The sequence below is a fragment of the Triticum urartu genome, chromosome 3A, assembly GCF_056163025.1.
Source record: "Triticum urartu cultivar PI428250 chromosome 3A, HENAU_Tu73, whole genome shotgun sequence".
NCBI lineage: Eukaryota > Viridiplantae > Streptophyta > Magnoliopsida > Poales > Poaceae > Triticum > Triticum urartu.
The window spans coordinates 712,107,767-712,133,235 of NC_141875.1; the positions used below are offsets into that span (position 1 = coordinate 712,107,767).

Here is a 25,469-nt window from a genome sequence, read left to right on the forward strand (position 1 = left end):
CATCCTCGTCGTCGACTCGGCGGAGGAGGCCGACTTGATCAGAGGGGCCATGTCCGGGACTGGGCTCCGCCGGGCTGGTATTGGGAGGTGCTACCTTCCGGGGTGCGTAGGTTGGTGAGGAGCCGTCGTTGACCCGATCCTTGTTTGGTGGGGGTCGCGGGGCCAGTGACGGTGCCTAGGCTTCCGGACACCACGGAGGTGGTACGTCACCGTGTCAGCGAGGAGGACGAGCACATCCGTCGCTACATGGTTGCGTTGGAGTGCAGGTTCGACAATACCTGGCAGGTTCTTCAGGGATCTCACTAGAGCTATGATCCTGTGATGGTTCCTTCCCTTTGGGTGTCCACCGCCTGCGCCAATACCCGTCGGGCGCTACAGTTCTAGCTGTACTAGCGATGCTATATATGTATGATAGTATTCGAGGTGTATTAGTGATAATATTCGACGATGTATGGACGGAGGAGATGATGTAGTTTTGCTTATAATTGAATGCATGCTAATTTGAATACTACTTTATTTTACGATTTGGTTTTGCTTATTGAATGCTCAAATTGAAAACTACTCATACTTTGAATGCTAAAATTGGAGAGCACTATGCAAGGCGTATGCATATGATTAGTTGATAGCTTATAGGGTTTTTTTCGCAGAAATCTAGGAACCCCCCTCCATCATCCCCGCCGTCGTCCCCGTCACCGACCCCCTCCGACCTCGAGGTGAGACCAGCCAAATCCTTTTTTTAGAAAGATAATTAAACGATATTTTGGGTTGACTTTAAGTCTGTCGAGTCTCCACCATATATGAGAGGACGAAGAAGTCCGACTGTTGTCGTGTGGGTCGTTTCTCCTTCTTCTCCGGGTGCTAGACCTTTGTTATGCACTAGGGGAAGAAGGAGTAACGACCATCATCGACGGTCGCAAATGTCAGAGAGGAATCAGTGAGGGAGAGCTCCACCATATATATATATATATATATATATATATATATATATATATATATATATATATATATATATATGAGAGAACGAAGAATCCCGACTGTTGTCGTGGGGGTCATTTCTCCTTCTTCTCCAGGTGCTGAGAGTTTTCAAGAAAAGACTCGACAGACCGATAGTCAACCCGTGATGAATAATAATGATCTAATTTAGTTTTCGTAGTACATATATTTAATTGTACAAGTTTAATCTTTGAATTATGAACGTAGGAAATATCGTCATCAGACGACGAAAGTCTCCAGGGGGGGTGTAGCTGGTGCCATGACGATCGAGGTCTGTGCGACATGCCTCACCTGGACGATGATCGGCGCTTCAACATTAAGCTCGAGGAGACCTTCGATGTTGAAACGGTACGCAATGACGACAAGTGTTTTTTCGTAATTAAGCATGACTACAACTATTTCAACGTGTAATTTTCATCTTTTACAATTCGAGTAGCTTATCCCATGCCATGCAAGGCGCTATGTCTTGGAGAGGATGGGTTTTGAAGACCATGAAAGTTTCGAAACAAAGAAAATTCACCTAAGGACTCATCATGATGTGGATTTTGAAGTAAAGCTGTGCAATTCTGAGAGCGTAACCCATTTTGGTTGCAAAAAATGGAAGCACTTTGCAAAATGTATGGTTTTGATGAGGGTATGCTTGTCACCATGGATCTTGGTGATCCTGAAATCGAGCAAGACAATATGGACATTTGGGTCCTTGTTGATACGCCTCCAATTCTACCGCTATGTGAGTTTAGTTTCTCAAACATAGTTATTAGCTAATTTATATTGTTTATTTCAAAATAGTTGACAACTTATTTTCATTCTTTAAAGAATGTGCGGGAGATGGTAGACAAAACCCACTACACCGATGGCTCCGAATTAACTTACAAGGAGAAAAATCATCTGGTCGGATTTTGTACTGACATTGAGAATTACAATATCTACAATCAAACTCCTCAACATTATGGTCAATACGTGCCACTAGTGCATGTGTTGAACTACGGTAACTATCATGGAGATAACCTGGTAATATTTTCTTACTATTACGACATCCGTGCATCTTTTGCATACTTCTAAAACTAGTACATCATTGCTAACTATGAAGTTATTACTATGTTTTTCAATAGATAATCACAGAGAATTGTGTGCCTCATTTGATGTATCAGAAAGGTAGCCTTAATGTTTTGAACATACAGCCAGGTCATCCTACGAATCTCAATTGTCCATACCAGATTTCTAAAAGGAATGGAGACATGCAAATCAAAGGATGGAAAAAATGTATGGACAGTCGTAAGGAGGTTCTTGGAAGCAAAAGGAAGCGAAGCGCAAGAATTGAAGACAGGATGATCTCCATTCTCCATAATGGGGAGTCAGGGTCTATATTATTTTATGCTATTTTATCATAAAGAGGGTATTTAGGGGGAGTGGCGTTTTGGCTCTCGGGTCCAGGTGAACCCGAAATCTGAGCCGCCCAGACAAGCATGGGGATGTGTGCTGCAGGTCACTGCCGAAGGAATACAGGAATTGAAAAAGATTTATACACTGCAGGTTCAAAGTGTACGTGCAGACGATTCATGACGGGGGAGCGGACGGAGGTTGGCTCTGTTAAGGGCTCTGACGCACCTGTACTCTGTACCTGTACCTGGTCACGTGGTACAGATAGTTTGTTTGGACGCCCCCGCGTCAGCCATCCCCACATGTCAGGTGAAAGTAATAAAAGGACGACAGATAAAAATACTAATTCGGTTTCTAATTCAGATAAATAAATTAAAAACGTGATAGAGTATGAATCAAGACATAAAAACTAAAGAAAAGCTTGTCGCAGATGTAATTCGTTATAATTTTTGCAACAAAAAGAAAATTCGTCCAACACCACCGCCCGCACGAGCCACCATCCGGTCCAATGCCGCCGCCCACCTGCACCGCCACCACGGAGGTGACCACCACTGACCACCTGCGCAGCTCGACCACCGTCGCCCACCTGCGCACCTCCCCCACCACCACGCACGAGAGCGGCCAGTGCATCCACCGTCGGGCTCAGTGCCACCACCCACCTACGTCGCTGCCATGGGGATGACCACCGCCGCCCACCTGCGCCACGTAGGCGACCACCACCGCCACTCGCAGGACCAGCCACTTCGTCCGCTTCGGCTGCCGGCGCCGTGGATTATTGTTGTGCAGTCAAGAGTGTCAGTGCATGATCTGAATACAGTCAAATATACAGAGAATATATAGTCAAGAGTGTGAAAACAGTGACTGAATTTACTGAACTTATGCTAATGAACTACTGAACTCACAACAAAAATCTACAATTCTAAAAAATCTGAGATCTAATGAATCTACTTCTTGAGTTGGTCCTGGCTTGCAAGAGTACATCCTACTGGACATATATAGCAGAGGTTATGCAGAACCAAATTTTCATTGTGGTTTCAGTACAAGAATTGAGTGGTAGTGAGATCAGAACAACCACAAGAATTGTCGTTGTCATTGTGGTTTCAGCAAATAAAGTTTCTGCTGGCTAATCGAACCAGCAAACAAACAAGGGTTCTTGAGTTTCACTAGAAATGTCGTTTTGCAATTAAAGTGAGATGAAAACAAGTGAAGTACTAAATGTGTTTGCATGATTGAGTCAAGTTTCATCCATATCATTGTCATTGTCACTGAATGAATGATTCAGTCAAGTTTCACTAGAATTTGATTTTGCAGTACACATTGTGATTTAGTCAAGTTTCGCCCAGAATGACAAGTTAAACTTGACTGTCAATTTTCATTCATTTCTGTGTGTGCATGATTCAGTCTAGGTTCACTAGAATTTCATTTCAAAGTACCAATTTTCAAACAACTCTCCCTGATTCAGTTAAATTGTCATTGTCATTTTGCTGAGATCTTGTTTGAAACTAGTACCCCCACCCATATCAACAACACTAAAAAAATGTCGAGGAACTAAATCCACCCACATCAACTTTGATACAAACCTAAAGGTACTTAATCCTAACAGGTTGTTGTGTTAATATCGGCAGCTCTAAATGTGTGAAGGTACTGAACTGAGCGTACCTGAATAAGTGAGTGTTCATACTGGAGAGCATGCCCGGTTAATGCTGGAGAAGCCTGAAAAGCATCCAAGTAATCTTCCTAACCTGGTATAGGAGAGATTCAATGTGTAAAAAAATCCAGTCTTTCATCAGATATCCCAAATCTAGTGAACTGAACTGAAACTAAATGGCCCAAGGGAGAAGTGGACCGACCTGCAGGAAGTGGAGTTGTGCGCGGGGGTCGTCGACGGGCACCAGCTGGTATGTGGCCACCACAAACTCCTCATTTGCCCCCCGCTCATCTGTGCTAGTGACGGCGAGGGGGCAGGTGCAGGCGGGGAGGGGGCGCGGAGGCAGGCAGGCAGGAGCGCGGGGTCTGGGGAGCGCCATGGCGAGGTGAAGAGGCCGGGTCGGCGAGGCCACGGACGGAGGAGGGGGGAGTTAATGGTAGTGGAGGTGGACATGAACGACGGCCACCATGGCCCGGGGCACTTGGGGATGGATGCGTCGTTGGTCCGCCGCGCAAAATCCAAGCTTTAGATCTGGAACCAGGCAGCGGCGACGCAGCATGGGGGAAGAAGGCGGCGCCAGCCTGGACCTGGGGGGAGGACTCAGAGGAGCTATCAAGGCGGCGTGGGCAGGGGAGATGGGGAGCGTCGCGTGGTGCGGGGTGGACGGTGGAGGTAGACTGGGGGGGAGAAGAGTCCAGAACGTATGTGTCCGTCATCCCCGCTCTGTACCGAAACAGCGTTAGCTAGACACATGATTTTATGCGTGAATACTTTTCTATGCGTGAATCGCGAGGCACATGTGTGGTCCAGACTGCGGGAGCATCTGGACCCGGGAGCCAAGTTGCATTTCCGGTATTTAGGTCCTACCTAATAGTGATGATCATGTGCTAAGAACAATTAAGTAGGGTTGGTTCGATGACTATGAGGATGATGATCGTATGACTTGTTATTAATAACGAGTAGAAGTTGTATGATGATGATTAATAGACTTGTTATTATATATGATGATGCATGATGCGAGCATGAAGAGTTATTATATATCAGCGGGTGAAATGAATATGGATTGGATTGAAGTGAAGGCAACATGCATGTGGTGCATGTCGAAAGTAGTACAATCCAAACTTGATCAAGTTAGGATTAGTATTACTTTCGACATGCACCACAGGTTGCCTCCCTTCAATCTAAGTCATGTTTAGGCATAGCAGTAGCAGTAGCGCAGAGATAAGAGAGGACACAGCTCTATTAATTAGCTACCTATACCAAGCTAAATTAACCCCCAAAACCCCTAAACCACCCTCCTTTCAAAAAAACAGCCCCTGAAATGCCGACGCGTGGAAGCTTATTGGTCCCGATTGGTACTACCAACCGGGACCAAAGGTCCTCGTGCCTCGCCGGAGTGGCCACGTGGAGGCCCATCTGTCCCGGTTAGTATAAGAATCGGGACTAAAGGCCTAGGGCATTAGTAACGACCCTTTTGTTCCGGTTCCCCAACCGGGACAGATGGGCCCTATGAACCGGGACAAATGGTCCTTTTTCTACTAGTGCATGGCCATGTGGGTGGTGTGGTTGCGGGTGGTTGGCCGAGTTAGGGTGCGATGGAGGGGTGTGAACGCCGAGGTACACCACTTGCCCTGTCCTTTGACTGGCCAACGGTGGCAGTTGCAGTTGACGTCATGCCCTTCCTGAAGGCTCCGACGCGGCTTTCCCACTCCTGTCGTCTTGCTCCTGGTGAAAACCTAATCTTCGGGATCGAGCGGTGGCGGCTATCCATGGTCGTAACCTTCTAGGAGGCACTGCTTTAGAGTCCTAACTTCGTTGGTGTCTGGCTCACTTCTCTTTGTGGAGATCTCGTCGGCTCCTAGCGGTCTTCCTCGCCCATCTGTAGTTTGCTAGGCTGTCGGTGGGCTGGTGTGTCGGTGCCCGGTACCTTTGTATCTTGCCCTGGGTATGTGAGTTGTGTGCAGTGGTGGCGTGCGTTTGTATCGGTCTCTCGGATGTAAATGGTGATGGTTGCTTTATAATCTAAGAGGGTGCTTGGATCCAAGGGACTATTTTTAGTCTGACTAAAAATAGTCTCTTTTAGAAGCTAAAGTTCCAAGCACCCCTGACTAAAGAGAGGCTAGGACTAGTCTTGACGCTAAAAATTTTTTAGTCATAGGAAACCTACTAAAATATGTATTAGTCCTCTCTCTCATCATTTAATGCCTCTCCTTTAACACATGTGAGTTCTGGATTGGAGGATAATAAATGCTCAATAACTTGATTTTAGTCTCTTTAGTATTTGGATCCAAGCATGGGTGAGGCTAGCAAGTTTTAGTCCCACTACTTTTAGTCATGGGACTAAAACGTATCCAAGCACCCTCTAAAGCGAGGGGGGGGGGGGGGGCGGGGAGGACCCTTTTTCGGCATCAACCTGTACAGAATATATTATAAGGTTGCAAGTTGCCATGTTTGTTTAGATCTAGTGTGTGTTGTTTTGCATTTTTAGATTCGAAATCGTCCTGCCATTAATGAATGTTGCATGCTCTGATTGAGTTATTCTCGCATCATATCCGTATTACACTTAATTTTTTTGGAAATGGCCGAAACTGTTTAGTCATTGACATATAAAGAAGTGCTTCTTGGGCATAGATGTGTTGCCTTTCCTTAGTATTACACGATTCCTTGTTCTAGCAATTGACAACGCGTTAAAATCCCTTTGTCTGAACTTTTGACGTCAACATGAGCATGTGATTGATGATTTATTGAAAATTTTATCGGGAAGACAATGGAATTTTAATTGCCGTATAGTTGGTTGGTTACCCATTCTTGTACAAACATATTCACAAGCAGCACCTCCAGAGACTTATTCAGGACGTACAAATCCAACAACAAAAAATACTCTGGCAGGATTCCACCTATGGAGGTGCATGAGTATTCCTATTGGAACCATAGATGCATGTAGAAGAATGAGTATTCCTATTGGAACCATAGATACCAAATCTGGCAGGATTCTCTGGAAAGCATGCTTCTGTTTCTGAGCCAGTTAAGGTTTTTTTTTTAGTAAACCCACAGCAGCTCATGTATCAATTGCTAAGAGACGTGTACCTTGCAACAGAATCTGTGCCGCACAAAGAAGAAGAAATACATGTTAACCTTTTAGTCATAGTTTAATGCAAGGAATGAAAAGAGGCAACAACTAATTAGACAATTAGTTCCCTACTCCCTCCGTTTCTTTTTAGTCCGCATATAAGGTTTGGTCAAAGTCAAGCTTTGTAGAGTTTGACTAACTTTATATTAAAAAATATAAACATTCATAATATGAAATCAATATTATCAGATGCACCATGAAACGCATGTTCATACTATATAGTTTTAGTATTATAGATGTTCATATTTTTTTATATAAATTTGATCAAACTTTGTGCAGTTTGACTTTGACCAAATCTTATATGCGGAGTAAAAAAATGAAGGGAGTACCAAATAACTATTGGTAATCATATCACTCAAGTAATAATGTTGTAAAAAATTATCACCATAGAAAATATATACCCTGTGATGCCATGAAGCATCGTTAGTGTCAGAAACAGAACACAAATTCTAGTAAATAAATGGCCAAATGTACAAGTTGTTTTGAATATTTTTGCAAATAATTATATTACACAATTTTTTTATGCAAGTGGATGAATCAAATTGAAATGGTCATGCCTCGTGCTCTCTTTAACCTTCTCTACTGATTTGGTACTAACATTTTTTCTCGATTGATGAACCAGAAGGCTCTAACAGAAGAGGTCCTGACTCAGAACTCATTGTTTGATATGGAACTGGAAGGGTCGTTTCCTGGAACAAAAACAGGACATGGCTGCATGAATAACTCGCCAAAGCTGAAGAAATTCGAAAATCAAGCCCGGATGTAAAAAGTAACTAACCAGCCCCCCTTGGCCCCCGCGTCGCTCCCGCAGGGGCGACTCGGGCGGCGCTAACCCTAGCCGCCGCCGGCCCCCCTCCCACCCTTCTCCTCTCCCTCGCCACCACCGGAGGGGGTCGCCGGAAAGCCGCGCGTCCGCCTGGGAGGGTGGTGGTGAGGATCTGTCCGCCTGTTTCGCGCAGGGGCTCTTGAGCCGGGGCGACGGCCTAAGGTGGTGGTGCGTCGTCGTCTTCAGCTCGTGGCGTCGCTGGTGCTGGCCATCCGCCTTGGCCACGTGGGTGGCAAGGTGGCGGCGGGTGGTGACTGTGGGGCGCGGTGGCCGCGGGGCCGCTCGCCCCAGATCTGACGCCTCCGCTCCCAATCCTTTCTGCCCCTGTCAGATCTGGTTTCCGGCTGGCCCAGGTCGCTGGCGTCGCGTCTGTGGTAGGGATGGGGGAGATGGGGGGCCTAGAGAAATCCACGGCTGGCTATGCCGGCCATGACGACGGCGACGCCTGAGGGCACTGTCTCCTACTTGTAGGCGCCGTCAAGGTGACCCCTTCCCCCCTTCTGCCTCTCTCCTCTGCTCGTGCATCGGGGTGAAAACCCAAATCCCTCTGGATTGGGCGGCAGCGACGCTCGTGGCACCGTCACCTTCATGGAGGTGCCGCCTTCGGTTGAGCATGGGGTGGTGGCAAGTTCGGTCTGGTTGGTGGGCGTCCGACGGCGACATGGTTGGAGTTGGTGGTGTCTTGGAGGTTCTTCTCCAAGTTCAGTGGCTTCCCACCTTTGTTGTTCTGTCATCAGCAGCCTCACTGTGCATTTTGCTTCTCCTTGAGTGTTGGCTCCCCCCCTAGTGCCATGTTTGCCTTTGTGGAGCTCGGCGACGCGAGTTGGTGGTGCCCTGGTCAAGTTTTCTGGGCGGCAATGGCGTCGGTTGTACATCTTTGCTCTTGGGAGAGCGTTTGCATTGTCTGACGGATCGGCGCCTCGTGCCAGGCGAGGGACTAGGGAGCCCCTTCGGAGATGTAGGATGTTGTCAACGGTTCTGTCGGAGTCTATGGAGCTGTCAGCGTTACCCTTACATGCTAGTTGGATCTCCACAAGGCTTGCTGGTGTCTCGATGGGATGGATTGCACTCGGTGGAGAGCTTCATTGTCTTCAAGCTGATCTTGTTCTTTAGTTTCTTCATCTTTGCTTATAGATGGTAGGAAGCCTATTAGCTGCTTGCACAGCACTCTATATCCATTTAGCTGTTTCTTTGTTCTGTCTTTGTAAGTGAGCGGTTGATGTAATCCTGGCCAGTTGATGGCTTTGTTAATTCAAAGCCGGGCTTGACATGAGCCTTCGTTCCAAAAAAAGCTGAAGAAATTCTACAACGGTAAAGCCAACCATTATGGTCTGAATTGTCACGGTATGTAACAGAACTATAAATAAAACATGAATAATCAATCGCCATATCGTTTCCATGAAAGTTGCTGAATCTCAGGTTCGTTTGCGCAAAACCCAATTGCAGACTCATTTGTTATCTAGAAATATATGTTAAACAAACATACCTACTCTTTTTTCCCATCATCTGCACTCTTTTGTACTCCCATTGCCTTCGGTCTTTGCTATGAGAGATTGTTTACCTCGAGTATTATGATACATGAGTTCTTTTCTATGCCTAAAGAACATTAGAATTGTTGCCATAAGTTGTGCCCTTGTTCTGGTCCATGTGGACATCTCACATGCGAAAGATGATCTCATCTCTGACTTTGCAATTCTCATCCCACCAAGATCTAGTTTTGGAGGGGATCAATAGTGCAACATCTCATCTCTGACTTGGTTCCAATGGTCGCAAACTGTGCATCGACATCATCAGGTGAGAACAACTGTCTAGGAAAGGCAAGAATATCTTGATGTGCCTAATATTCTGTTAATCCTTGTTTTGATGTTGTTTTGCTAAAAATGGTTGGCAGCCTTCGAATCTACTAATAGTGTTCAAAATCAAGATTCAAGCGTTGCTATTTGGAGAGATTAAGTCCACAATGCTTCTCATTGATGATTTCAGTACACCGAAAAAGAAACAGTCAATATCTCAAGAGGTACACACGTTGTGGAAACAATTTGCATGGTTGATGAAACTGTCGGTTCTAAAAGCTCAATTCCATGGTTTGATTAGACTATGGGTATCTTCTGTGAAATTGAGGAGCTAAGCCAAGCCTTCTGTAATTTTACTATGTCTTTTATTCGTAGAGGCTAGTTTCTGTGCATACTAGTGCGCTAAGCTACCCCTGGTTCACGGTTCATGACCGGAGGTTGTGGGGTAACCGGGTAAATGGTAATGCTTTTGTGAATCAGCTTGCTTCATGTGCCCGTTGTGGAGACGAAGAGATGCTTCTCGTGGCGTTGATGGGCCCGCATGCAGCCTGAAGTTAGCTCATGCTGTCATGGTACGTATGGACGACACGTCACGATTCTTGCACTTGGCATGTCTACCAGGCCGGGTCCATATGCGTGAATCACGCGTACGCCCGGCCGATCATCCATTTTTGGCAGACTCAAGAGTCCAACTAAGCACCACAGGTTTGCAAAAGAAAAAGGAGTAAATGCCATAGACCATGTATTTTTTTCTCTCTGAATGAATACCTATCACCCTCGATCGGAAAAAGATGTAACACATCCACCTCCATTGAATCAGAGCCTTAGAACAAAAATATTATGGTGAGCTGAGCGTAGCTCACATGGTTAGCTTTTTATGGTGAAACCAGTCTACCAGGGTTCAAGTTCTAAAATTGGCGTTACTGTTCATATTTTTTTGGATTTATTTTACTCTGACGATGTTCGTTCAGAGCAATATCAAGATGTGATGTCGGATCAGATCTCGAAGGTACTCATATGTGCGTGTTTGTTTTCGTAGGGATGAGTGTATGTGAGCATATGTGTGTGGGTTCAGTATTTTTCTGTCCTCCATAACTACTCGTGCACCGCATCGTTGTACCATTGGTCTACCTAACGGGAGCATGCGAGCTCGTCCGCTCCCTCTCCACTGCTATATGCGACACTCACCCGCAAAAAGAAAAGCTATATGTGACACTGAGCATTTTATTTTTTTATATGAAAAATACAATGGGGTCGTTTTAATCTAAGTAACTTCACTGTATGACCCGAAAAAAAAATGTAACTTCACTGTAGTTATTTATAGTGTTGTGGGATTGATGCTGTTACATAGAGATGTGGCCACCACAAACTCTGGCCAAGGATCGTCGGAGACGAAAGGAGAGATAAAAGTCGCTCGCCGCCCCGCCTGTCATTTCCCGGTGTCTCCCGAGAGGACGAGATGCTTCTGGTGGCGCTCATGGGTCCTCATGCAACCTGAAGATAGCTCATGCACGCCACGTCACGGGTTATTCCTGTTGCCAGGTGAGCCCGCGGGGCCCATACATGATTCACGTGTGCTTCGGGACATATTGTCCATTCCGGCAGCTTCTGAATAAGCACTATGGACCATGTATATTTAGTACCGATTCTAAAAAAGAAGTATATTTAGTACCAAAATAATGATATAGTATCATGTACTCCCTCTGTCTCACAATATAAATTGTTTTCCAACCTGCGTTAGCTTGAAAAATGATCTTATATTATGAGATGGGGGACATTAATTTTTGTTTTTGGCAAAATGTGTAACCTATCATCATCTATAGGAAAAAGAAAGAGACATGACACGTACGCCTTGAAGCAATTTTTTATTGGATTCCAAGCCTCGCAACAATTTTTTTGGTGGATTTTGTTTTGTTCATCTCAAGAAAAGAAGCAAAATAAATAAATCATTCCCAAGTTTTGTGATAGGAAACCTTGTTATACTTTACACCTCAATTTTGTCACGGATGTGCTCATAGGGTACGGTGTGTATGTGCGTTTATATGGGTGAGTGTATGTACGTATATATTAGCACTTGTGTCTATACGTGTTGAAAAAAAATTGTCACGCTGATGATAACACAATTTTTTAGATGGATAACACGTATTTTTCTCAACATGAAGTGGCTTAGATTTTATATAACAATTTTTTTAGTCATGAATTCTCCAAGCAGAACTGGCACATTTGCTGTAAGTGTTTATCATCATAGCCATGGTTAAACCAGAACACACAAATCTAAAAGATGAGGACGAGGATAATATTTACTACTTTATAGCTTATATTAAGAAATTCACCCCATGTGTACTTCATGAATTAATCAGAAGCGTGGGTGAGATTCAAATCACAACCATCAATCAAATGAAATTAAAGAAAACAAAAACATATCCCTGTACCAAAATTGTGCAGACTGGTTTAAAGCTGACGGCTGACATCATTTGAACCAAGCTGCTTCTCAGGATTGGTGGTATTCTTACTAGCCATGATATGGTTTTGCAGCACAGCAAGCAAACACAACACACCATTCACAACGGAAGAAACTATAATTTTACGCAGGCAAAGATTATGCCTCAAGAAATACCCTCACATTGCAACAACGAAATGCAGCAAACTGAGATCGTATGCCATCATCTCATGGCTTTAACAAAAACTAGACACTAAGTGGTATTGAATTCGAATGCAATTTATACACATTACTGCAACGAACATAGATGGTTTGATCTAAATGGCTTACCATCTCAACTTTTTAATTTTTTAGATGAACTTGCCATCTTAACTAAACATGCCTAAACAACAAGAAATTTATATCATGCTTATGTCTCAACCCTAATGGGCAGTAGGCTTTGCCATATGTTTTGGGATGCCAAAAGTCTTCATTATATCTCCTCACAATCCACATAAGAAGGATATCCCAACAATCTCTCAGCAACCCTTCCAGTCCGCGGGTTTAGTTCTTCTGTCAGTGGTTGCATCACTGGCGGCATCACCTGTGGGCAAGAGAGGATTCCAGATTTGGATGTGAGGATTGACGACGACGGATATGCATGGCGTCCGACCTTAAAACGTAAATGACTAACGATGGCTTCGGGACTTGTGGAGGGTGGGGATGATGCCCGGTCGATGTACCACAATGACAAAGGCTGGCCGACAACAGGCTTATTCATCAGTTCGCAACGCTCTTCTGGGCTATGGCTTCGTACGAGCTCGACAACGGTTAGTGACGGCGATGGTAGGCCAGGATACCTGAGGACTGCTTTGTACTTTCCTTTTCTTGAAGAGGTTTTCTTTAAAGTTCTGTAGACGTGTGTTGTCTCTCGACACTTCTAATGGGTTTCACTTGTGTGCCTGTATTCGCCTTATTTGTGATTAATGAATATGCAGTTAGCCTAAAAAGCTTTAAAACCAGCATAACTATTTCCCTAGAAAAAAATATAAATCACTTATATTTCCTTTTCTTTGTTTCTCAGATTGTGCAAGCAGAAGAAAAGAAAGGATAGTAGATAAAAAAAACTTACTAGTATGATTTTATCCAAGAAAAAGGAAAAAATGCACCCAAAAAAGAAGAAAGAATAATAAATAAAGAAGATGACACTAAGGGAATGCAAACAGGACCATATCTAGTCCATTCATGTGCGCGTGCGAACCCTCGAGACGAATCAGAGCCGTCTAACGTGCAACACGCGGCGCGTACGTGTATATATACCCACTCCAACCTCATCGATCGTCCCAGATCCGAGCTCCAGCCAACGTTCCATAGTAATACTGCCACTCAACATCCATCCAACTGCGAGCTAGCAATGTCGACCATGTCCTGCTCGTCCAACTTATCCATGTACGCCCGCTCTCTCCCCAGCCTGAGCGTGCCGCCTCCCCGCCTGCTCCTCCAGCAACGACCTCCGGCAGCCAGCTGCGCTGCGTGCAGCTATCGGCCACGACGCCCATCACACGTCACGTCGGCGGTCTCGACAGATGAAGCGCCGCCAGCGAATAAGGAGAAGAAGGCGGCATCCTTCGTCGGAGATATGGAGCGCGGCACCCTTGCGGAGGAGTCCGGCCGGTCCGACGGGGAGCTGACGTCGCGGTGGCGGGAGATCCACGGCTGCAACGACTGGCAGGGCCTTCTGGACCCCATCGACAAGACGCTCCGCGGGGAGCTGATCCGGTACGGCGAGTTCGCGCAGGCGTGCTACGACTCCTTCGACTACGACCGCTACTCCCGCTACGCCGGCAGCTGCAGATACCCGAAGGAGTCCTTCTTCTCCGACGTCGGCCTTGCCGGCGTCGGCTACGAGGTCACTCGCTACCTCTATGCTACCTCGCACATTAGCTTCCCAAGCTTCGGCATCCGGAAGCACAACCCTAGCGACGACAGGATGTGGAGCGAGACTGGCACCTTCATCGGCTTTGTGGCCGTGTCGACAGACGAGGAGACGGCCCGGATCGGCCGCCGGGATATCGCCGTTGCTTGGCGCGGCACCGTGACACGGCTGGAGTGGATCGCCGACCTGACCGCGTTCCTCAAGCCGCTCAGCCAGTTTGGGCTGCCGTGCGGAGACCCGAGGGTAAAGGTGGAAGAGGGGTTCGCCGAACTCTACACCAGCAAAAACCCGGACTGCAAGTATTGCAAGTACTCGGCGCGGGAGCAGGTGCTCGCCGAGGTGCGGAAGCTGGTGGAGCGGTACGCCGGGCAGGGTGAGGACGTGAGCGTGACGGTCACCGGCCACAGCCTCGGCAGCGCGCTGGCCATGATAAACGCCTTCGACATCGCCGAGACGGGCGCCAACATGTCCCCATCGGCCGGCGGCGCCAAGGCGCCGGTGTGCGTCTTCTCCTTCTCAGGCCCGCGCGTGGGGAACACCAAGTTCAGAGAGCGGTTCGAGGGGGAGCTGGGCGTGAAGGCGCTGCGCATCCTCAACGTGCATGACACGGTGCCCAAGGTGCCCGGCGTGTTCACCGAGGCGGTCCTCCCGATGCCGCTGCTGCGCGCCGCAGACGCACTGGGGCTGCCAAGCGTGTACTCCCACATCGGCGTGGAGCTGGCGCTCGACCACAGCCTGTCGCCCTTCCTCAAGAACACATTGGACCTGGCTAACTACCACAACCTTGAGGCGCACCTCCACCTTCTGGACGGTTATGTGGGGCGGGCACGGGAGTTCAAGCTCGGCGGCAGAGACCCGGCGCTGGTGAACAAGGCGGCGGACTTCCTGAGGGACGAGCACATGGTGCCGCCCGGGTGGCGGCAGGATGCAAACAAGGGCATGGTCAGGTCAGAGGATGGGAGGTGGGTGCTACCGCATCGCCCGAGGCACGTCGAGGACCACCCGGATGACACCGATGTCCACCTCGCGCAGCTTGGCCTCGTGCCCGCCAGTTGACCAATGGACGCGCCGGACATGGCCACATCAATTCATCGGTCATCGCTATTTGCACACATATGTAGTTGCAATGACTATTGTTGGTTAATGTATGAGTTACTCTTGTTTAGATAAGAGTAATGTTCCAACGTACCGTGGATCTTCTTATGGTGTACGTGTAGGTATAACTGTACCCTATAGTAATAGATATGATTGTGTGCTTCATTGATTCAGAGGTTCTGCGAAGAGAGTGTAATGTACAGCAGTATAACAAGCATTAGTTGAATAAGATGCTCTTTTTTTAAAATAAAATAAAACGAGATGCTTTTTTTCTATAACTTTCCTCTCTCTTTTATTAGCAAGTGATAATGGTTACGTCATTCAACAAGAGAGGAAGAAGCTCCGGTGGCGCATCATCCATCCACACTCAAGAAGGAGCTCTCATGGCCATCCTAGAAAAAGCTAGCTCATGAGCTACACCATTAGGTACTCAATTGCAATGATAAAAAATAGTACGAGGACACTCGCAAGCAAGATTATAACAATCATCCGGCTGGACGCGGCACCTCGCCACCACAACCATGAGGAACACCGCTGCTAGCCACCGCGCACAGCTCATGTTGGCCGGCAGTGCGCTCCAGCACGACATAACGCCACACACTACAAGGGGAAGACTCAACCTAGACCTAAGCACAATATGTACCTCCCCTAGCCCTCTACTGAATAGCATAGCCGCCGACAGGGATTAGGCATTGGGCAGGATCCGGTGACCTCGCTACGACTTCAAAAGGCTCCCTCTCAATGTGATAGGGTGGTATACATCTTCAACCTTCCCAATAGGAAGACCCTGTTAGTCGATTGTTGCGCCTTAACTGACCCGGATGAGCGGTTAGAAGTTGCACAACGACATTATTGTTGTAGGATCAAAAGTATGTCTAGAGGGGGGTGATTAGACTACTTGACCGAATAAAAACTTAACCTTTTCCTAATTTTAGTTCTTGGCAGATTTTAGCTATTGTAGGACAAGTCAAGCAATCATCACACAATTCAAGCAAGCATGCAAAAAGTATATTGGCAGCGGAAAGTAAAGCATGCAACTTGCAAGAATGTAAAGGGAAGGGTTTGGAGAATTCAAACGCAATTGGAGACACGGATGTTTTTCCCGTGGTTCGGATAGGTGGTGCTATCCTACATCCACGTTGATGGAGACTTCAACCCACAAAGGGTAACGGTTGCGCGAGTCCACAAAGGGTTCCACCCACAAAAGGTAACGGTTGCGCGAGTCCACAAAGGGCTCCACCCACGAAGGGTCCACGAAGAAGCAACCACCCGCAAAGGGTCCACGAAGAAGCAACCTTGTCTATCCCACCATGACCATCGCCCACACAGGACTTGCCTCACTAGCGGTAGATCTTCACGAAGTAGGCGATCTCCTTGCCCTTACAAACTCCTTGGTTCAACTCCACAATCTTGTCGGAGACTCCCAAGTGACACCTAGCCAATCTAGGAGACACCACTCTCCAAAAAGTAACAAATGGTGTGTAGGTAATGAACTCCTTGCTCTTGTGCTTCAAATGATAGTCTCCCCAACACTCAACTCTCTCTCATAGGATTTGGATTTTGTGGAAAGAAGATTTGAGTGGAAAGCAACTTGGGAAGGCTAGATCTCAAGATTCATATGGTAGGAGTGGAATATCTTGGTCTCAACACATGAGTAGGTGGTTCTCTCTCAGAACATATGAGTTGGAATTGTGTATGTGTTCTGATGGCTCTCTCCACGAATGAAGAGGAGGTGGAGGGGTATATATATCCTCCACACAAAATCCAACTGTTACACACAGTTTTCCAATCTCGGTGGGACCGAATCAACAAACTCGGTCGGACCGAAAATGTAAACCTAGTGACCGTTAGAGATTTTCGGTGGGACTGACATGCAACTCGGTAGGACCGATATGGTTAGGGTTTGGGCATAACGTAATCTCGGTGAGACCGATTACACAAACTCGGTGAGACCGAATTTGGTAATTAGCTAACCAGAGAGTTGGTCAGGCAAACTCGATGGGACCGATTTGCTCTTTCGGTGAGACCGAAAAGTTACAAAAGGAAAACACTGAATTTACATTGCAATCTCGGTGGGACCGATTCGCTCTTTCGGTGAGACCGAAAAGTTACGAAAGGGAAACAGAGAGTTTGCAATCCCATCTCGGTGAGACCGAGATCCCTATCGGCAGAACCGAATTGCTAGGGTTTGGCAGTGGCTTATGACAAGTGAAACTCGGTGGTGCCGGATAGAAAGAATCGGTAGGACCGAGTTTGGCTTAGGGTTTAGGTCATATGTGGATATGGAAAAGTAGTTGAGGGTTTTGGAGCATATCACTAAGCACATGAAGCAAGAGGCTCATTAAGCAACACATCATCCCTCCTTGATAGTATTGGCTTTTCCTAAAGACTCAATGTGATCTTGGATCACTAAAATATAAAATGAAGAGTCTTGAGCTTTTGAGTTTGAGCCAATCCTTTGTCCTTAGCTTTTTGAGGGTTCCACTTTCACATCCATGCCATGCCACATTGAGCTTTCCTGAAATAATCATCTTGGAATAGCATTAGCTCAATGAGCTATATGTTGTTATGAATTACCAAAACCACCTAGGGATAGTTGCACTTTCAATCTCCCCCTTTTTGGTAATTGATGACAACATATAGATCAAAGCTTCGACAAATGATAATAAGCATGAAATATATCGTCGCTTTGAGAAGTATGTGATAAGTAAGAGCTCCCCCTAAATTTGTGCATATTTAAAATTTGCTTTGGACTGCAAATGCACAAGGAGTTAGAGTCATGGGTTACTCTTTCATGTCACATACATCTTGGTGGAGCGCTTAAAATGATAAGAATGAAATACATGCACTCATCACCAAGAATAGTGAATGATCACATAAGATAGATAAGATAATAGCATTAAGCAAACATTAAGTGTAGCTTATGATCAAACACATGATCATCAATGTCTCACAAGCAATGACATAGTATCTCAAGCACTCAAAAGCAAACAAAGTTCGAGAAATCACCAAATAAAGCAAGAGAGAAAAAAGCAACACACTCTCTCTCGAAGCCTATGATCTATACATTTTTCTCCCCCTTTGGCAACAAGTTACCAAAAAGTTCCTAGAAAATGCATAGTGCTAGATCGACGCTCAGGCTTGATCTTCAGGTGGTGGTGGAGTCCGGATCACTCCAAGGACGAAGGCTTCTGTAGACGCTGAAGTAGACGCTGGAGTTTGAGCTGAAGTAGATGCTGGAGCTGGTGGAACTGAGGCTGTAGCTGGTGCAGAAGTGGTGGCTCTGGTGTCAGCAACTGGCACGGCAGACGACCTCGGACCTCGTGGCACTCTGGCAAAGGCATTAGTTGTAGTCCTGCTTCTCCTCTCCTGCATGTCATCCTGGAGCTGCTCCACTACAGTCTGAATCTCTGTCACCTTGACATCCAAGTCATAGAACTTTTGTTCCATGATTCTCTCTAGGCTTGCCTGGTTCTGAGTTAGGGTGGGTAGTCCTTTCTCAATCCGCAGGGTGGATGCAATCAGGTAACCAAGCTGCTCTTGTTTAGTTTTCAGGAAATACTCAGATGCCTCCTCTTGGGTTGGCATCTTGGCAGCTTTCTCCTTCCTTGCCTTCTCCTTCTTTGCTTGTGCTTGGGCAGATGATGGTTCATTTTCAGTCATCACAACTTGATTGTCCTCAAAATCTGGACGGATGGGCAAGTGTTCCTTGTCCAACAAGTATATGCCCGTACCCATCTTGGAGTTAATGAGCTCCTGAATTTGTGGGGCATATCCACAGCTCCTCTTCTGGTCTGCTGCAGTCCTCTTGATTGTCTCTACCATAAGGCTCATGACCTTGAATTTCTGAGGTACATCAAATACATGTAGCAAGTTGATTGCATGGCCTCTGATCATCTTGTGATCTCCAGACTTGGGCAACAAGGTGTGCCTCAGTATCCAATTGATGGTTGGCAGCCCTGACAGAAGATAATGCACTGAGCCAAATTTGAAAGTGTCAAGTGCTTCATTTGGAATCTCCTTGTACATATTGGACATAGAGTTGTGGTCCATCTTCTTCTTGGCATAAATGTCCAAGTCATCTGCTTGCTCCTCTGGGGCATTAATGAGCTGTGCCCACTCAGCAACTGTGGATTGGTACCTCGTACCTTCAGACATCCATGTAATCCTTCCATCTGGGTAGAAGTGTGCTGTGGAGTAGAATTGCATGATTAGCTCCTCGTTCCACTTTGTGAGCTTCTGCCCAACAAAGTCTGCAACTCCACACGCACTAAAGCTGTCATACACTCCAGGCTAGTGTTCCTCATTTTCCTTCATGTAGGTCCAGTCGACCCATCTCATGTCACAAACAATTGGCTTCTTGTCAAGCAAAACTGTCTCATAGAAGTCCTGCTGTTCCTTGGTGTGAAATCTGTAATCCACGGCAGTCCTCCTCCTTGAAGCATACAGATCTACTTCTCTCCACTTCCTGAGCCCTGAGTCTCTCCTGAGCTTCATATCCTCAGCCACAGGATGAGCATCGTTGTGGTCTGGGATCTTGGGCTTGAGCTTTCTAAGAACTTGCTCTTCATCATCTTCTGCAGCTTCAGGCACTGGGGCCTTGTTCTTCTCAGCAGCAACCTCTTCTTCCTCTTCCTCTTCCATGATGGAAGCCTTTCCAAGCACTCTGGCTACGGTCTTCTTGACCCTTTCCTTCCTCTTCTTGCCTTCAGCAGCAACTGGCTCTTTGGGTGCAGGCTTTTCAGTTGAAGCTCTAGCCTTTGACATATGATGCCTGCCTGCTGGCCTTTTGATCTTTAAGCCTGGCTTTGTGCCCTGTGCTGGCTCAACTCTCTTTGATGTGGCCTCTTCCTCTGCCACATAATCTTCATCTTCAGAATCTGAAGTTCTCTTCATCCTCTGTCGAGTGGCAGCTTTTGGCAGATTGCTTGGGGTACTTCTGCTGCCATCATCTGAAGAGCTGGAGGGATTGGTGCCCTCACTCATGTGCACTTGCTGCTCTGACAAGTTCTGGCTGTCACTCTGGTCTGACATGATGAACAAGCTGACTGCTGACCCTGTGAACAGTTTATAGATGAGGTAGAATAGATGAGCATCACAAAATGCGGAGGTTTTTGCAAAAGAATGATCCAAAAACTTATTTTTAGTTTCCCACTGAAATCATCTCGGATCTACCGATTTTTAAACTCGGTGATACTGAAGCAGTTTTGGAACCTAAACTAGTGAACTCGGTCAGACCGAGTCACAGTTCGGTGGCACCGAGACTGCTAGGGTTTCACAGAGTTCCAAAATCGGTCACACCGATAAGTAATTCTCGGTCAGACCGAGTCTCACTTGTGCAATGGCATAAGCCAAATCGGTGGGACCGAGTTTTTCAACTCGGTGGGTCTGAGATGGTTTCGGCGGAAACCTAACCCTAAAGTTTTCGAATCAAACCTAATCTACGAGCGCATTGACTGGATAGGAGTGTTTCAATCATGGCAAGAATCATGATGATCACAATGTGCTAAGAATCAGATTGGAGAATAGCACAAAGATCGAGTCCATACCCTAGTTCGGCGAAGACTCGCTACGGCGGCAACGGCGGGATAGAATTCCCATTGACGGCGACGGAGACCAGCGACTGGAGGCGGCTGGCGGCGAGGAGACGATCCGGAGACCACGTTGGCAGAGCAGGCTATCGCGCGGGCGAAGGGGTTCGGAGAAATTTCCAAAATTTTGCCCGTGACTATATATAGCCCGACCCTGTCGGTGTGACCGAGTGGAACAACTCGGTGGCACCGAGATTCATAACTGCAAGCAGTTACTGAAACTCGGTGTGACCGAAAGGTTCAAATCGGTTGCACCGAGATCGAAAACCTAGATCAACTTAATGATCTCGGTAGGACCGAAAGTGGGGTATCGGTCAGACCGAGAATCATAAAGGGGTTTTGGAAGTTTAAGTCTATGACGAATCGGGGACTCCGAGCGCTCCTCACACAGAGTGGTTCGAATCTGACTTGATCAAATTTTGTGATGCAGCATGAATAGAGTTTGAGACGAGAAAAGCATAGATAGCTAGAGGAGGTTCTTAGGCATTCTTGTCCATCCACTTGGCAAAAGGAAATAAAACCAAACAATCAAAACAACAAGTGGATGTCCTCGAATGAGTAAAATATGCAACCAGCATGCTCACACAATAAGATGGCAAATGAAATATGTGACAAGGCATGCACAACCAATTCTAGCATCTATCAAGCAATTTGCGATGACAAGGTCATCTATATATGAGTATATTGACTTAGGAGTCAAGTGAGAACACTTGATCATAGGTCATACTCATCGTTTAAGCTCAAGTGGGGTTACCACTTTTACATAAAGCATTGTTGTGTTCACATCTTTAGAGTTGCTTTAGCTCAAGTCTTAGAGTAAAGCTCCCCCTAGATGTGATATCCCCCCTGAGAGGGATGAACTAACCTTGGGTTTTGTCGATGACGACTTCATGTAGATGTTGAAGATGTGGACGCTCAATGTTGATGTAGATCGCTTGGAGCTATCCATTTGAGTGAATTGCACTTTCAATACCTACATGGATTAGTCCCACAAGGAACAAACAAGGATATCCATAGACATAGAGTGATGCACACACACAAGATGATGTCCATGAAAACTTTTAGGTTACCTTGTCCCTTGTCTTACCAACAAGAGGGTTTGTGACTCCTTGAACTAGTGCAAGATGTGGAAGTTGATTGCACTTGTTCTTGCCAAAATGATAAGAGTGAAGTATGTTGGCGGAGTCACCCTCAAGAACTCTCTAGTTCTTCTTCTTTTGGATCCACACCATCTTGATGGGAATCCTTGGAGTTGTAGTCGTACTTGATGAAGTGGAACTTGAAGTAGTCTTGGGAATCCACTTGACTAAGGTCTTAGGAGCTTCTTCAAATGCATCAATTTCCTCTTGAAGCTTGTCCTTGCCTTTTTGCTTGTAGTCTTGTGGTGGAAGATCATCTTGAGCTTGTGTCCCCTTGAAGGAAGTATCATACTTCTCTTGTTGAGGAACAAACTTTGTCTTGGGGTATTGATCTTCTTCCCTCAACTCCATTGGCATTGAACTTTCGTTCAAAACCAACACCTTGATTCTTCCGGTGCATTCCTTGCTTGCGCATAATTTCCTCGAATTGCTTACTCCCGGCAAGGCTTTTGTACACTCCTTTCTCTATAATTCCCTTCAATAAGCTATTTTCTTGCTCAAGTGTAACTTGGCCAAGAGAATCATTAGTGGAATCAAGAGAACTACTAGAAGCAACAATATTGGATTTAGCATTATCATTGTTACTGCTAGAGGAAGAATCTTTCTTGTTCTTGTTACTAGACTTGACTTGAGGCATGTAAGTGGATAAGAGTAAACGCTTGGCAATGTGAGAAGAACTTTTCTTGTGGAGATCATCATTGATTGCTTTTAAGAACTCATGCTCTTGCTCAAGATTGAGCTTTTCAAAGCGTAATTTCTCATGAGCTCTTAAAAGTTCTCGATGATCTTCGAAGATAGTTTCATGAGCTAACTTAAGAGTGTTTAGTTCTTTAGTTAGAGCCTCAATCTTCTCCTTATCATTGTCATTCGTTTTATCTTGATTAGCATGATTAATTGACGTTTCATCATAGTATTCATCACTAGAGTTGTCAACAAGCAAATCATCACCTAACAAGTTATCTTCATCACTATTGAAATCAACATACTCGGGGTGTGTTACCTTAGGACCTTTGGCCATGAAGCATCTTCCAATTCGTTCATTTGGTGAGTCAAATATGTCGTAGGAGTTGGTTGACACAAGTGCTAGACCGGCAACACCTTCATCTTGAGTATCTTCGGAGTCGGAGTGATAACTTCTCTCGGAGTGGCTGTCGGAGTCGGAGCCGGATACCCATTCACCAACATGAGCTTGATGTCTTCGTTTTGTGTAGCTCCTTGATGATTTTTCCTTCCTTTCCGAATCCTTGCTTCTCCGTGAGTATCTTCGTTCATAACGATCATCTCTACTCCTTCTCCCTCTTGGTGGTGATTCTTTGCTTCTTCTTTTTGGAGAATCTTCTCTTCTCTTGTAGGGAGCCGTACACTCATTGGAATAGTGTCCGGGTCTTCCACAACTGTAGCAGTTTCGCTCTCGACTAGAAGATCTTTTGTCATTGTAGGACCTTGACTTGAAGCTTCTATCTTTGCTTTTACTCTTGTAGAACTTGTTGAAGTTCTTCACCATTAAGCTCAGTTCTTCATTGAAGTCTTGTTTCTCACTTGATGATGTAGGGGCTTCACATGAGGCTTTATAGGCACCACTTGATTTGTTGCGAAGTTCCTCTTTATCCTTAAGTGACATCTCATGAGCAACAATTCTTCCAATCACCTCCGTTGGTTTGAGATCTTTGTAATTGGGCATCATTTGGATCAATGTGCACACGGTATCATATTTTCCATCCAAGGCTCTTAGAATCTTCTTGATGATGAATCTATCGGTCATCTCTTCACTTCCTAAGCCGGCAATCTCATTTGTGATGAGAACAAGCCTAGAGTACATTTCAGCGACACCTTCACCATCCTTCATTTTGAACTTGTCAAGTGGATTTTGAAGCACATCCAACTTGGATTCATTGACGGAGTCGGTACCTTCGTGCATATCAATCAAAGTGTCCCAAATTTCCTTTGCATTCTCAAGACGACTGATTTTGTTGAATTCTTCGGGGCATAATCCGTTGAAGAGAATATCACAAGCTTGAGCATTGTATTGCAACATCTTCAACTCATCCGCGGTAGCTTCACGGTTTGGTTCTTTCCCATCAAAGAAGTCACCTTGCAAACCAACACACACAATAGCCCAAACGGCGGGGTTATGTCCAAGAATATGCATTTTCATTTTATGCTTCCAACTAGCAAAATTAGTACCATCAAAGTAAGGACCTCTACGGTGATAATTTCCCTCGCTAGACGCCATACTCTCCTAGGTTGTGAAACCAAGGCTATGACCACCAACAGCTATGGAGATCAAAGCAAATGGAGACCAAAGCTCTGATACCACTTGTAGGATCGAAAGTATGTCTAGAGGGGGGTGATTAGACTACTTGACCGAATAAAAAACTTAACCTTTTCCCAATTTTAGTTCTTGGCAGATTTTAGCTATTGTAGGACAAGTCAAGCAATCATCACACAATTCAAGCAAGCATGCAAAGAGTATATTGGCAGCGGAAAGTAAAGCATGCAACTTGCAAGAATGTAAAGGGAAGGGTTTGGAGAATTCAAACGCAATTGAAGACACGGATGTTTTTCCCGTGGTTCGGATAGGTGGTGCTATCCTACATCCACGTTGATGGAGACTTCAACCCACAAAGGGTAACGGTTGCGCGAGTCCACAGAGGGCTCCACCCACAAAGGGTAACGGTTGCGCGAGTCCACAAAGGGCTCCACCCACGAAGGGTCCACGAAGAAGCAACCACCCACAAAGGGTCCACGAAGAAGCAACCTTGTCTATCCCACCATGGCCATCGCCCACACAGGACTTGCCTCACTAGCGGTAGATCTTCACGAAGTAGGTGATCTCCTTGCCCTTACAAACTTCTTGGTTCAACTCCACAATCTTGTCGGAGGCTCCCAAGTGACACCTAGCCAATCTAGGAGACACCACTCTTCAAGAAGTAACAAATGGTGTGTAGGTAATGAACTCCTTGCTCTTGTGCTTCAAATGATAGTCTCCCCAACACTCAACTCTCTCTCATAGGATTTGGATTTTGTGGAAAGAAGATTTGAGTGGAAAGCAACTTGGGAAGGCTAGAGATCAAGATTCATATGGTAGGAGTGGAATATCTTGGTCTCAACACATGAGTAGGTGGTTCTCTCTCAGAACATATGAGTTGGAATTGTGTATGTGTTCTGATGGCTCTCTCCATGAATGAAGAGGAGGTGGAGGGGTATATATAGCCTCCACACAAAATCCAACCGTTACACACAGTTTTCCAATCTCGGTGGGACCGAATCAACAAACTCGGTCGGACCGAAAATGTAAACCTAGTGACCGTTAGAGATTTTCGGTGGGACTGACATGCAACTCGGTAGGACCGATATGGTTAGGGTTTGGGCATAACGTAATCTCGGTGAGACCGATTACACAAACTCGGTGAGACCGAATTTGGTAATTAGCTAACCAGAGAGTTGGTCAGGCAAACTCGGTGGGACCGATTTGCTCTTTCGGTGAGACCGAAAAGTTACAAAAGGGAAACACTGAAT

The 25,469-nt window shown here is 45.9% G+C and overlaps 1 long non-coding RNA gene, 1 other non-coding gene and 2 pseudogenes across 2 annotated transcripts; 1 reads left to right on the forward strand and 3 right to left on the reverse strand.

The window, feature by feature from the left end:
• Positions 1–2,733: 2,733 nt before the first annotated feature.
• LOC147982017 (uncharacterized) lies at positions 2,734–4,730 on the reverse strand. Its single transcript, XR_015599964.1, has 3 exons — positions 4,224–4,730; positions 4,033–4,115; positions 2,734–3,180 (listed from the first exon to the last, which is right to left on the reverse strand). It is a non-coding gene; the product is annotated as an uncharacterized LOC147982017 (long non-coding RNA).
• Positions 4,731–11,929: 7,199 nt separating this feature from the next.
• Positions 11,930–12,022, reverse strand: LOC147982018 (small nucleolar RNA Z223). The gene has a single exon (XR_015600058.1). It is a non-coding gene; the product is annotated as a small nucleolar RNA Z223 (small nucleolar RNA).
• Positions 12,023–12,081: 59 nt separating this feature from the next.
• Positions 12,082–12,159, reverse strand: LOC147982019 (small nucleolar RNA U36a; annotated as a pseudogene).
• A 1,349-nt stretch (positions 12,160–13,508) lies between these two features.
• LOC147982020 (phospholipase A1-Igamma1, chloroplastic pseudogene) lies at positions 13,509–15,385 on the forward strand (annotated as a pseudogene).
• The last annotated feature ends 10,084 nt before the right edge of the window (positions 15,386–25,469 follow it).